Consider the following 15,340-nt stretch of genomic DNA (forward strand, 5'->3'; position numbering starts at 1 on the left):
GGGGCAGAGTCTTGGTGTGCCCACAACCACTAGCTACAATGTCGCAACTGAGCCTGCTGGCCTTTCTTCAAGGAGGAGCAGTTCAGCTCTGCTCCCAGTAAGAGGTAGTGTGCATAGATCTCAGTGCTGCTGGGACAGCAGCAGGTGAGGGAAGAGCAATGCTCCAAGGATCTGGGCAAGAACAGTTCTGCACTTTCCGGCAGCTGGCATCTCCAGCACTGTGGGGCCCAGAGCTACTCTGAGATAGAGCCCTCCATTCCAGCAGGGCTAAGTGGGCAGATCTCCTGCTGGGGATGGAAGTAAGCACTGTGCTGGGGTTGTGAGTGCAGCATGTTGACTTTCGTCCCTTTTCCATGCACTTGCAGGTCCAAGATGTGACAGTGAATCAGTGTGGTTTTGAAAAGAAGACATACAGGGCCAAGTTTGCAAAACCATGACTCCAGATTCTGCACAAGCAACCGTTTGTGGGCACATCCCTTGCATTTGCATGTGCAGATTGGAGAGTAACACACCTGATTTACACATGCAAAAGCAGTGGTTGCAAAAGGGTATTTTTGGCCATAAAAGTGGAATTTACTTGGGGTCCTTTTAGGGTTGCCAATATTGGTAGGACATATTCTTGGTGGTTTTCGTCACATGACACAATCTTTAATTAAAAATGAATCTTTAATTCCTGGAGACTCCAGGACAGTCCTGGGGGGTTGGCAACTCTGGGTCCTTTCTGCCTTTCATTTAAAAGGCAATCTTCCCTTTTTGATACCCACAGTTACCGTCATATTTTGCATGCATCTTATTATACTGGAATCATTATTTCAGTTCCTTTTTGCAAACTCAAATGTATTTTTCTTGAACAGGAGAGAGAGTCTCACTCCTTCAGTAGAAAAAATACTGATTTCCCATTCTGTTTTTTACAATGTTCATCTAATCCAGCGTATCATGACGAGGGCAGAAAGCATGTCTAATTCCTCCAGCCATCTATCTCTCTTTGTAATAATGCTCTAGTTTCAATATTGCTTGTAAAACTACCCGTGTTGTTACTGTTCCACTGGGTTAGCACTAGTATACAGTAGCCCATTTTCAGGGCAAAGCTAAACCCCAGGCAATGGAAGGGAGAATACAGCAAATCTTTTTCAGATGAGAAGAGTTAACCTTGTGACCTTGTGGTGAGTCAGTGGCCTCTACGTTTCCTTCATTAAAAGAAAAAACTGTTTAAAGTAAAGCAACAGTTAACCATAAAATAGTCCTTCATTTACGCATCAGCTTCAAGAGCATTGTCACAAGGTGAAGTATGTATTCTTGCTGCTTTGTGAGAGTTTTAATAAGCAATAGAATATGTTTCAAAATGACACAGATCCTTCCTTGCAGGGCTTGTATGCACCTCCCACCCCCTCTGGGTGGAAATCGTAACAAAAGCTGTTGACTTTGAAACTAGTCTCCTGTCAGACACTTAGGAGCTTTTGAAAATGTCATTCTAAATGACTTTCATGTGTGAGTTCCACTGGGTCTTCCGACTTAGCTTAGGGAAAATTTTCAAGAGTGCTCAAATGACTTAGACGCCTAAGTCCCATTGAAATCTGAGAGTTAGGTGCCTAACTTGCTTAGGCACTTTTGAAAAGACAGCTATTGAAACCTTTAGGTGCCCAACTAGCTTTGAAAATCTGGCCTCAAAAAGTATGTCTACACTGCAATAAAACATAGGTTTGTCAGGCATCCAGTTTTTGACCGGAACGCCCGATCAGAAAGGGACCCTGTCGGAACTGGTCCGCACTGCTGACTGGGCCTTTAAAAGTCTGGTTGGCCGCCTGCAGCAGGGCAGGCAGGGTGCCTGCCCGCCTCTGCGTGGCTCCCAGGAAGCTGTCAGCATCTCCCGCTGGCTCCTAGGTAGAGGGGAGGCCAGGGGGGCGCTGTCCCCGCCCCGAGCTCCAGCTGTGCAGCTCCTATTGGCCGGGAACCCCAGCCAGTGGGAGCTGCGGGGGCACCACCTGCAGGCAGGGACAGCACACAGAGCCACCTGGCTGTGCCTCCACCTAGGAGCCAGAGGGAGATGTCACTGCTTCTGGAGCCGCCTGAGGTAAGCACTGCCTGCACCCTGTGCCCCATCCTGCACCCAAACTCCCTTCCAGACTCTGCACCCCCTCCAACATCCCAACCCCCTCCCACAGCCCCCTCCCACACCCTGAACTCCTAATTTCTGGCCTTACCCTGGAGTTCGCACCCCCAGCCCAGAGCCCATACCCTCTTCCACACTCCAACCCTGTGCCCCAGCCTGGAGCCCCCTGCCACACTCCAAACCCCTCAGCCCAGAGGCCCTTCCTGCACTGCAAGCCCCTCATCTCCAGCCCCACCCCAGAGCTCGCACCCCACCACCAGAGGCAACACCTCCTCTCGCACCCCAACATCTTGCCCCAGTCCTGTGAAAGTGGGCGAGGATGGGGGAGAGCGAGTGACAGAGGGAGGGGGGATGGAGTGAGCAGGAGGCAGTGGCCTCGGAGAAGGGGCGGGACAAGGGTGTTTGGTTTTCTGCAAATAGAAAGTTGGCAACCCTAATAAAATACCCACGTCTAGCCCATGTCAGTTGACACAGGCTCACAGGGCTCAGGCTTCAGAGTTATAAAATTGCAGTGTAGACATTTGGGCTTGGGTTGGAGCTCAGGGTCTGGGACCTCATGAGAGGGGAAGGTCTCAGAGCCAGGCTCCAGCCCGAGCCCAAATGTCCACACTGCAATTGTATAGCCCTGCAACCCAAGCTCCACAAGCCTGTGTTAGCTGATACAGGCCAGCCATAGGTGTTTTATTGCAGTGTAGAAATACCCAAAGTCACTTTGTCTACACTGCAGCCATAAGCCCTGGGTTAGTAGAACTTGCATTAGCAGACCCTGGTTTTGTTAACCTAGGGCTTAAGTGTCTACACTCACTTATAAACCCAGGTTAGGGATTGTTGAACCCTAGGACCCAACCTGGGGCTCCAGCACCTACACTGCATTATGAGGGCCCGAGTCCAACCACCAATATCCCAGACTTCCTAGCACCTTCCCAAAATGTGGCTACTCTGTGTGGGAAAATTTAATAGTTCACCAAAGTTAACTATCTAGAGGGCAAAGAAAGTTGGCCTGTGGGATGCTTTTGGTGGACTCCCAGAGCACAATTTCAGGGGGGCTGCAACTACACTGCAAAGTGACAGGGCTTGAATCCTGGGTTCTAGCTTGACTCAGGCCCGGACCCTCCACCTCTGTGGGGTCCTGCGACCCTGGGTCCAAGTCTTGGGTTAGCACGATTTGTGTTTAGACCGAAGAGGGGTTAGGCTTGAGCTTGAGTTCAAACCCTGGGCTATCAGCAGTGCAGACATAGCCTTAGACATTTTTGAAATTTTTACCCTTAGGTCCCAGTTCGGGCGAGAACTGAAGCACACGGTTAACTTGACTTCAATAGGATGTAAGCACATGCGCAAGTGATGTCCTGAAGTACTGTTTTCCTGAATCAGGGCCTTAGAAAGATGGAGGATATTTCTTTAATTATTCTTAACATTAATTCTACTCTATAGCAGTTTTTTGGCAGATTCCATATCATCCATCTCAGTGTTGTTGCCGTATGTTGTGTACATATGCAGATTTACCTGTAAATTTAAAAAAAAAAAGTATGTATCTTGCCTTAGATACATAATACATCCAAATTCATTGGGATACTAAAAAAGTAGAGGATATTGGTGGGTTATGTACATTTGCTATGATAAATGTTCTCTCAGTCACATAATATTAATATTCAGGATATTTAATCAAGCATATTTATTTATTTCTCTTATCCCTCAAGACAAGCTGTGGACATTAATAGTTTCTACATAAATAAAACCAGACTTTCGAAAGCTTTGAACATTTTTCATTTAAGTATAGAAGAGTTATTATACATTCCATATAATTTGTTTCAAACATGGCAAGACTCTGTAAAGGGGTGAGTTTTTTATTTTCCTTGTGAGATGAATATTCACTTCTGCAGACAATTTGAGGAATCCTGCTATTCCCAATCTGCTATAATTTTATATATACATTTTAATTAGATACCCTATCACACAGAATTAACAAAACTACCAGACAGAGAAGATACACACCCAATTTGTCACAAATTTGAATATAATGCAGAAATCCATGTGAAAAAGTTGAGCTGGATTTGGCATAAAGACTATTATATGTTTGTTGGAAAAACAGTAAAGCACAATAAAAAAATCCTGTTTTCCCCAGAAGTGGCTTTTAGATTTACTTCGATATGTGGAGTAAAATATATAGGAACCATAGTACACAGTATATACAGTTAGCATTTTGTAGTAATATAGAGTTTGCTAGAATGATTATTTTGCCAAAAATAAAGAGGAGGCAATCTAGAAGTTTCACAGTATTGAAATCAATAGCAATAATGTCTGTATTTCCCTCTGACTTCTGTACTGTGTAGAGTATAAAGCATGGTTTTGGTACACAGATAATTCTGTATGGAGATCTATGGGCAAAACACAAAGAACAAAAACAATGCTCTTGCCAAAAGAAAGGAACAAATCAGGAAGTTGGTTATCATCAAATTAAATGGCAAAAACAGTGGGTTTTTTGCCCTCTCTGACTTTCCTGCTAATATTATATGATGTAAGTGTATTTTTGGCATGCAAGTTGTTGTGCTTAGCTTTGGGATTTCTGAAGTCTGCAGCACTTCTCAGAGCTATAATAATGTTATAACAAGATGTATTTAGCAGATGAACATTTGTAGCACATTGCCTTTTTTCTTTAAAAACTGTTTTGGTAATATTACTAACATGCAAAAAAACCAAGTGAAAGCAACTCATTCTTGCACAACCCTTGGTTCTATACTGAAAACATTCGCAGACTCGTTTCGCTGTAAATGAGCACATTTTTCTATTAAGGCCAATTAAGTATACCTTTTAAATAGTTAAGAGATTCCTTATTCCTCTTCTTCTGTATGGCAAGAGAGGTGATTAGCAACGTTCAAATAACCAAGTACAGCTCAGTGAGCCAATGTGTCGCTTCAGAAGTGTCTTGTTTTAAGTCTGAGATGACACCAGCAATCAGTCAAAGCAGGCACTGATTTACAATGTGTTCCAGTTTGCAACTGGTGTCCACGGTCACATTGTGTCTCATCTTCCAGAAGTGCAAGAAATGACAGCATCTGCCATGTGATGTTCTGAAAAGATTCAGTGCAGACCATTATTTCCAGGGTAGGTTGAAGCCTGGAAGTTCTTTCTGTGGTATAAGCAATCAGGTGTTTGTTTGGCAGGGCCGTTCCTAGCTATTCTTGGTCCTATGCAGCCCCCCCATGAGGGGGGCAGGCCTCTGCGGGAGGGCTCCAGGCCTCCGCCGGGGGCGGGGGGCTGGCTTGGGGGACAAGGGGTAACCACCCCCCAGCACTCACCAGCAGCGCAGCTGGAGCAGAAGCGGGGTCCCTGGGGACGAACCGGAGCAGGGGCTGGAGCAGCACAAAGCTGCGCAGGGCACCAGAAAATTTGGTGCCCCAAATTTCCTGGTGCCCTACACAGCTGCGTACTTTGCGTATGGGTAAGGGCGACCCTGTTGTTTGGGACATTAGCATTATTCCATTGTGCTTCAGGATTGAATTAAGATGCTTTAAGAGCTTTTGTCTGATCCGAAAAAAGGCTAGCAGGATTTCATGTGTCTTTAGAAGGTTCCAGAGATCCTAATTAATTGATAAGTTCCAGGTTGGTCATTGTTTGATTGTACTCATGTTTCTGTGTGCGTCCCTCTGGATTTTGGGTGGGGGTATATGTGCCAGAGTGGGCAATCATTGGATGGGTGTTGATTATAACGTTCCAGTTATAATTCTCATTCTAGTATTGAGCTGCATGTCCAGAGATTTGGTATGTGAGCTGCCTACCTAGACTGCTGTGAAATATTCAGTGGCTGAGTATACCATTGTTTGAGTCAAGGTTCGAAGAGTGTGCGCATATGCACCCCATGTTCCTGTGAGTTTCCAATTTGGCCAGTCTTTATTTTTATCTTTTTACATGTCTTTTCCAGATGACCTTTACGAGTCAGGCGTCTGCCCAAAGTCACACACAAGTATTTCAGATAGGGCTGATTTTGGATCCATTGATTGAAAAAGGTGATATTAAGTGGCTCTTTGGCAGCTTTGTTGTTTAGGTAAAAGGCTATTACCAAAGTCTTTGAAGCACTGGGATGGAGCTTCCAGCACTGAAAATATTCCACCACTATCTTGAGGTCAGTTGAGAGGATGTCGCTGATGGTGGTGAGGTCTTTGCTTGTACCCACAAGAGCGATGTCACTGGCATATATTAAAGTATGCAAAATTCTGCCAGGTAAGTTACTGTTCTAGATGTTGAATAGTGAAGGAGTCAACATGGATACTTGAGATAGACAATCACTGAGGGTGCATGCTTTGCTGATCTGCCAGTTCAAAAGGACGTGGTATCTACGGTTGCTCAACACTGTGGCTAGGAATTGCATAGTGCTGCGGCATCTGATGAGCCGTGATGCCTTGAGCAACAGCCCATGTCTCCATACCAGGTTGAAGGTGATGGATAAATCTATCAGAAGATATGCAGAAGTTGAAGACAAGGTACACTGTATCATCCGAGTCCAGAAAACTTTGACTACCTCACCTTCTTATCCAAGCTGTCACAAAACACATTCATAGAATATCAAGGTTAGCTATTCTTCATATTCATCATATATTACAGTCAATTAATCCTTTATTTACAGCTATTAGATATGGTATAATTGAGGTAATGACATAAGAATACATATGGCTGCCCAAGCAAAGATTTTTGAAGTGTACTTGCCCTCCTGTACACCTTTGAGATGCTCACCACCACTCTTGCCATATCCTGCGCCTCGCTGCTATCCATCCTAACTCAAGTACCTTGACTCCCAGGATCCCTGATGGGCTGGTAGATGGTCTCCTACCATCACTGATTGCTAGTGTCTTTGCTGGCTTCCTGCGCTGGTAGATAAGCTTCTGGGCTAATTTCCTGATCTCCTTACTGGACGGCAGACAGGTCTTTCAGCCTCCCTTCTGGACCAACACCCTGGCTGAAAGAATGAATGCTCTAAACCAGCAAGGAACATCAGAGCTGCTCTTCCTGTCCTGTTACTAGAAGGCAAGGCTTATTCAGATCCATTCCACTATCACTGGGTTACATGGTTCTCCCCTTTACAGATAGGAGCTGTAATGCCTTCTTCTTGGCTCTGTTAATAAAATGAGTCATCTCTGATGGGATCCCTGGACTTAGGTTCCCAAGCACTTGATTGGTCAGTTGCTACTTGACTGCATTGAAGGTTCTCTTTTCATAAGTGATGTGATATGGAATATAGGGTGAGGGAGCAGAACATTTTAGGAAAGGAAAATATGAATACGCCAAACAGCAAGGTATTCTCAGCACAATAATGTTTCATCAAATAGATATTTTTCACTAAATCAGTGATTCATTTATGAATCATGATATTCAGATTCAATGTGGATTTTCTTTGGTGGTTATCATTTCTTACAATTCTTTAAGGACTAATCAGCTCTATGTTTTTTCCAGCTGTTAGCTACATGCATACATTACCTCCCTTTTCATTTTTTTATTATACATTTGATACAGTTCAATATGAGAGAATGCGCCACAGACACCATAGCATTGTATCAGAATAAATGCAAACATTATAATGACATTTACAATTGAGGATGATTTCTCCTTCTGTGGGTAAATCATCTACCTCTCTACTCCAGATCTATCTTTTTTGCAGACTAATATCTCAGTCTGTTTCTCTGACATCTTCTTGTGGATATCTAGCCATCAGCTCAAGCTCAACGTAGCTAAAACTGAGCTTGTAATCTTTCTGCCAAACCCTCTCCACTACCTCCTTTCTTGATCACCGTGGACAACATCACCATCCTGCCTGTCACTCAAGCCTATAACCTGGGCATCATCTTTGACTCAGATGCCTCTAGGTCCCCACATCCAGGCTGTCTCTAAAACTTTATTCTTTCTGCATTACATCTCTAAGATACTGCCTTTCCTATCCAGTCAAACCGCAAAACCTCTCCTCTGGCCTCTTGCCATTTCACATCATAATTACTGCAATAACCTTCTCCCTGGCCTTGACAAATGCAATCTTGCTCCACTGATATCCATTCAGAATGCTGCTACACAGATCATTTTCCTAGCCGTGGCTTTGACCATGTCACCTCTCTCTTTGCATCCACTGGCACCCCCTTCTCTAGCACATCAAACATAAGCTTCTATGTTCACTTTCAGTCTTTTACAACTTATCCCATACTTATCACCGCTTAGTCATTATTGAGATGTCAACTGCTGCCTCCAACTGGCCAATCATGCCAGCCTCCTGGCCCACTTGTTAAATTTTCAGACAAGTATCTTTGTGCTTTCTCCCATGTTGCCCGTCATGATTTGGAGACACTCCCCGTAAACATCCATAAAGCTACCTCATTATCATCTTTCAGATCTCTCCTTAACACTCTCCTTTTCCATAATGCCTACATAAACATGACATAGTCAGGCTGCTGGTGTGCTGAGATCACTGCCTATCATGCTGACCAATGCTGTCTCCTTGTTGCCTTGTAAAGGAAGTATTTCTTCACACAATGCACAGTCAACCTGTGGAACTCTTTGCCACAGGATGTTGTGAAGGCCAAGACTATAACAGGGTTCAAAAAAGAACTAGATAAGTTCATGGACTATAGGTCCATCAATGGCTATTAACCAGGATGGGCAGGAATGGTGTCCCTAGCCTCTGTTTGCCAAAAGCTGGGAATGGGCGACAGGGGATGGATCACTTGATGATTACCTATTCATTCCCTCTGCGGCACCTGGAATTGGTCACTGTTGGAAGACAGGATACTGGGCTAGATGGACCTTTGGTCTGACCCAGAATGGCCATACTTATGTACTTCCATCTATCTCTATCCATCAGTTATCTCTCATTTTGTACTTAAATTTTAAGCTCTTTGGGGAAGGGTCCATCTTTTCGTTTTGTGGAGCACCTAGCACAATGGGGTCCTGGTCCATGATAGGTCTTCTAAGCATTATGGTAATAGAAATAAATAATAACAGTATTTATGCTCCTCAGTGCTTTGGAGCATCTTCCCAGTAAAGAATCTTACAGGTTCCTTGAGTGCTCATGCTACATCCCTTACTATAGCTACAATATACAAATACTGATACAAGATAAAAACGATCCTGGGGCAGTTCCTCAGTGTGTGTAGTTCAGTGTAGCTCTATTGTCTTCAGTGGCGTTACTCTAATTTACACCAGCTGAGGATCTTGCCCAGGCATTTTAATACAAATTCCTTCAGAAAGGCAACATTAGCAGACATTGACATAAAGAGAAATTGCAATTTTGGAATACATCACTCTCTTTTTGCTTCAGATTATACACAGCAATGACATCTGCTCAAAGCCATCCTAATTTAGATGTGTCAGAAATTTGGTAGGATTTAGCCCTGATTCCAAAACACTGCCTGACAATCAATCTTCTGCCCTGAAAAATAAACACACTTTTAATCCAGAGTCCTCATTCTCCTTCCTCTCAGCTATAGTTCTTGTCAACTTACATTAGACAAGAATACCACAAAATAAAATTTAAATACCTCCAAACACCACAAAGGCACTTCATGCAGAAACAACAGTACTTGCGGCATCAAGCAGGCTGGCCATCTAGATTCATCTGTGCTTAGCACCTATCTAGTGAAACTGTCATATCACCTTGTCAGCAGGCCCACAGCAATGGTTATAGATGGGTCAGTGGGTAGGCAGCTGAAAGACTACTATGAACATCAAATGTATTTGCTGAGGGCAGGATTCCAAGCTGGGAAACTGTTGTACGTCCAGTACTTGTACACATAAAAACGTAAGAACAGCCATCCTGGATCAGACGAACACTCCATCTAGCCTAGTATCCTGTCTTCTGACAGTGGCCAATGCAGGGTGCCTCCGTGGGAATTGGCAGAACAGGCAATCATCCAGTGATCCATCCACTGTCATCCGCTCCCAGCTCCCATCCCTGACCATCCTGGCTAATAGCAATTGATGGACCTATCCTCCGTGAACTTACATAGTTCTTTTTTTAACATACTTATGGCATGTACGTTGATATGTGATTATCTCTCTATCTCAGAGCTGAATCAGTTTTGAAAATATCTGAAACTTCTTACATAGTATAAAGTAAAGTAATTTAGAAACTAGCTCAGACTTTCACCTAAGAAACACTTGGGCAAGAGAGAGAAATTATAGCAAAGTCTCCCTCCCGCTCCTTACCCACTCCAGTTTGAGCGCTTCAGATATATTCTATATTAAACCAGCTAAAAAACACAAAATGGCCAAATAGCAGCAAACTGATCATGTAGAGCACCACGCACATTCTTGGTACTTAGTAAATAATAAGCTAGACAGAGCACATCCAAGACTCTAGGAAACAATCTGAGAGGGGGACGGACTAATTAATGATCAGAGGTATTTTCCATCTCTGATGTCTATTTTCTATATTTAAATACAAAGCACATTTTAACACCAACTGATTCCAGTCAAGTCTAGTCTGTGCTGCATGAATCCAACCCAGGAGTTTTCTTCTCCCTTTCATGTTGCCAACATAAAATGCCTGCTCTAGACAACTACAGCAGAAACTTCCCAATTTATTTGCATTTGTTGGGGTATTTTTGTGTTGTTTTTTGCTGGAGGGGGTGTCTGTAAATTTTAAAATAATAACACAGCTCAGGAGAAAGTGCCCAAGTGCTGTATTGGGTAATCAGAGCTCTGCTCCCATCACAGACTCATTTCCCGCCTGAACATCTTTGCAACAATGAAATGTGCTGATGAGCTACCTTGACTGGACGTTGCAGCTACAAAGTCCATGAGCATGATGTAGAAATTGAAAAAGAAAAATAACTGCGGCACTGAACATAAAATGCACTCACCTGACAATATGGCCCCCTCTCCCCTAGGGCCACTGGTAGACCAACAGTGAGTGAGAGATACTGGTATGGACCAGTAGCAAATTATCATCACCCTGGAGGCAAAAGGGAAGCCAAGGAGGATACATCTACTTGCTACCCCCAGCTCTGTATATGATTGAAAAATCACAGTTTAGCCCATTGTAACCAGTGGGACTACTTGCAGAGAAAGGTGCTATGCATCGTAACGGTTACAGAATCAGGTCTTGGATTATTGTCTTAGAACCTGTTACAAAAAGTGACTTTGAATCATAGAAGTTTAGTTTGGCCATCTCCAAAAAATAAAAACAAAAGATTGAAAATCATGTCAGAATCACCCCAGGAGCTGTGGGACCCAACTGTCACAAAAGGTTGCCAGTTGCTACAGGGCTGTGCTGTTGGAGAGCTTGACCTACACAGCAGTGACTCCCCCAGGAATCCCCCTCTCTAGCTTTGTCCCTTCAACAGTGGAGCTGTCTCTCAGGGCAATGAATAAGACCAGCTCCTCTGAAGCACTAGTGCTTTGGGCAGCTGTATAAGCCATCCCCACCACCCATCAATACAGCAGCAGAAAGAAATGAAAAGGCAGCAAACTGCCTAGCAGCAGTACTCAGACTCTTCACACATCTCGTAGAGTTAAGTCACAAATTTAACCTATCTGTGTGAAAAGCTTTTATACTCATTCTTCATTTCCTCTCTATTTATATTCATATTAAAAATCAGGAAATGAAATACAAGGTCAGTAGTGATCAGAAGTCATTGCCTCCTGCTGGATGTTTGGTGATTTATGTGTAATGGCCTCAATCCAATTTCTAGTGAACATCTGCCTACCTTACAAAACCAACCAACCAACCAAAAACCTTACCAATTAGTTCTAATTTGCATCTGGACAGAGACCAAGAAACCAATGGTCATAAGGAGTAAATTCTTTGAGTCCAGGAGTGGTTCTTCCAGGGCAGGCATGAGGCACACTAAATCTTCTCCAGTTCTCTTTGCATCCCCAAACTGCCAGAAAAGTCAGTGAAGTTCTGGGTGTGTAAGGAATTCAAGCCCATAAATAAAGCATAGCAGAGAAGCTTACATTGAAGATATTGTATTCTAAGATCTCCTTGGTAGGGAGTATTTCTTATTCTGTGTTTGTATAGCACCTAGCACAATGGCCCTTGATCCTCTGGCCCTGCTGTAAAACAAATAATAAAATAATAATAAAAAAGAACAGTAACAGAAATTAAATATAAATATCGACTGCTACATAATATTAAGGGTCTGAATTGTTCTCATAAAGGCAAGCAAACTCAAAGCTAATTCTGCAGGTCAGATCTTTAGCTGCATCGGAGCTCAGAGCTGAAAGAGGTGGGGAGCACAAGTGACTGTTACCCACCTTTGTGCTCCTTTGATCCTTGAGACCAATTCTTCCCCCTGTAAAACTTAGGGCAGCTTCAGAGCTGCTCTAAATTACACCTGGCTGCAAAAAAGACTGTTTTACAGCCAGGGACTGCTCAAATGCAGCAGGGTTCCAGTCTTCACCTCTTCGATAGCTCTGACATGCCCCTCATTCTGGGGTAGTGAGAGGGTGGCATAGAGTTTGTACTGTGGCCCTATACAAACAGTGGGGGTTCCTCTACACCAGGGGAACCCTGACTGTTTTGAGTTGCCAAAACAGCATTGCCAAGAGCTGGGATCTGGCCCCTCCATTCTCGGCCCATCCTGTTGGGAGGGGACCACAATGCTCTGGTCAGTTTTTCGGTATATATTTCTTCATCCTTTTTATATAAAAAACAAAAACAAAAAAACTTTTTTAAGCTGAAAAAATTAATTAAACCCTTGAAATGTTGAATGGATTTCTATTATATCTGTAAAGCTCAGGATATTAACTAGAGTATCAAGGTGAAGTGAGGCTGTTCTGCTCTTACTGAAGTTCTGAAGTAATCAATACAATAACCCCAAATGAGTTTGTGTATTTGATGGATGTTGTATAATTGGATGTAAAAGGCACAACATGCTGCATGATAAGTTATGGCCAAGCAATATGGTTGGCAAAGTGATGGTTAAAAAATGGCTGTGATTGACCACAGCCTGTGACTGACCCCGTAGGAATAGTCTGGTGGGACCTGTCATTTCTATAGACTTGGGGCTCCAGATCAGGATGGATTGCTATACATTGGGACCTGCTGATTCCATGGGCCTGGACACTAGGATCTCAAATGGACCACAGCAGCTGGGAGTTGTCTCACATACTGATGCTGGGTCCCACTGTTGTAGAAGAGTGTTACAGCTGAAGTCCCAGAAATTTGGAGATTTTTTTTATGGAAAACCCTTGTTTGCATATTTGCAAGTGATATTCATCACTTTATTTCCACAAAAATCCCCCACCCTCACTCCACCAACCATTTCTGCCTGCGCCTCCCCTTGCGTTTTCCCTGTAGCCCTCAATTTGGGTCTCCGCCGCTTGCCATTTCGGTGATACCAACAGGTTCTCCTCTCCCTACTCAACTCTCTCCCTGTCCACCACTTCTCTCTAGTTCCCTACATCTGCTCTCAAGTTTTCTCCTGTCCTCCCCATCTCCCCTGCCACACTATGCTCCCTGATGCCGCCTGGAGCATGAGTCCCCTACCCACCCAGGGCCATAGAGATATGGCTAGAGTGGCTGCCTACACACTGTCACCCTGTCTGTCGTTCTGGCGCTCTACCCATGCTTGTGGCGGCCGGCTGGGCTACACTCTAGGCAGAGTCTCTATGGTTAGAATCCTGTGGCCTCCGAAGGGCACTGGCAGTTGGAAGGAGCCTGAGGCAGGAGGCCACGACAACAGCCCCAGAGACGCGCAGCACCCCCCCCCCCACCACATCACACCAGAGGAGACGGCAGCAGGGCCCCTCCACACCCCAGAGATGGCCCAGCCCCCAGGGGACCCAGAGGGGTGCAGGCCCCAGAGCAGCTGGGAGATGGGCAGCGGCCCGGCCTCCCCTGCTCAGCATCCAGCCTGGCTGTGGGCAGCCGTCTTCCCCACACTCTGCAGCCTGGGGAGGGGTGACAGCAGTGCCGCCCTCCCTCAGCACAGTGACCTGAGCAGCCAGGAGGAGGTGCATCTAGGGGCCCCAGAGAGGAGCAACAGCAGCACTGCCCCTCGTCGTGAGCGCCAGTTCCGGCTATGGGCGGCCGCCTTGCCTGCCCTCTGGGGCGAGGAGGAATACAGCTGCGAGCATGGCTCTGCGAAGTATCTGGCCCTGTGCGGCCTGGGTGGCGTGGTGAGCTGCGGCCTGACCCACACGGCTGTGGTGCCGCTGGACCTGGTGAAGTGCCGCATGCAGGCAGAGCCCAGTCGCTACCGGGGCATGCTGCAGGGCTTTGCTCTCACCGTGGAAGAGGAGGGGATGCGTGGCCTGGCCAAGGGATGGGCCCCCACCTGCGTGGGCTACTCCATGCAGGGCCTCTGCAAGTTTGGCTTATATGAAGTCTTCAAGCTGCGCTATGCTGACATGATGGGACCTGAGCGAGCCTACCTGTGGCGGACCAGCCTCTATCTGGCCGCCTCAGCCAGTGCTGAGTTCTTCGCTGACATTGCTCTGTCCCCCATGGAGGCAGCCAAGGTGCGAATCCAGACACAGCCAGGTTACGGCAACACATTACGGGTGGTTCTCCCCAAGATGTACCTTGAGGAGGGGCTCTGGGCCTTCTACAAGGGGGTGGCTCCGCTCTGGATGCGCCAGATCCCCTACACCATGATGAAGTTTGCCTGTTTTGAGCGCACCTTGGAGGCCCTCTATGCCTATGTGGTGCCCAAACCGCGCAGTGAGTGCTCCAAGGCTGAGCAGCTTGGCGTCACCTTTGTTGCTGGCTATGTAGCTGGCATCTTCTGTGCTATAGTCTCCCACCCAGCTGACTCTGTGGTGTCTGTGCTCAACAAGGAAAAGGGCAGCAGCGCTGTGGAAGTCCTCAAGAAGCTGGGCTTCATAGGCGTGTGGAAGGGCCTCTTTCCCCGCATCCTCATGATTGGCACCCTCACAGCTCTGCAGTGGTTCATTTATGATTCAGTCAAGGTCTATTTCAGGCTCCCTCGGCCCCCACCGCCAGAGATGCCTGCATCACTGAAAGAGGGGTTTTTCTTTAAGTAGATTCAGCCCATAGATGCTGCATTGTGAGTTAAGTTCCTGCTGCATTGTACTGTTTCATTTGCGACTCTGTGGATCTGTTTCAGGCTCCTGGACCAACTCCCATCTCAAAAAGCTACCTCTCCAGATAGAGACTGAGGGGAATGGTTAGCCTTTTCCCACAGACCTTGCAGTTACACTGTCACTTCACTATATAGTTCATTCTGCCAATTTCAGGTTCCAACCATCATCGTAGATGCTCCCATCTCTGGACTTTCGCCTAGACAT

At 45.6% G+C, this 15,340-nt stretch overlaps 1 pseudogene; it reads left to right on the forward strand.

The window, feature by feature from the left end:
- The first annotated feature begins 6,243 nt into the window (after positions 1-6,243).
- Positions 6,244-15,076, forward strand: LOC125641864 (solute carrier family 25 member 3 pseudogene; annotated as a pseudogene).
- The last annotated feature ends 264 nt before the right edge of the window (positions 15,077-15,340 follow it).

The sequence above is a fragment of the Caretta caretta genome, chromosome 8 (assembly GCF_965140235.1).
Source record: "Caretta caretta isolate rCarCar2 chromosome 8, rCarCar1.hap1, whole genome shotgun sequence".
NCBI lineage: Eukaryota > Metazoa > Chordata > Testudines > Cheloniidae > Caretta > Caretta caretta.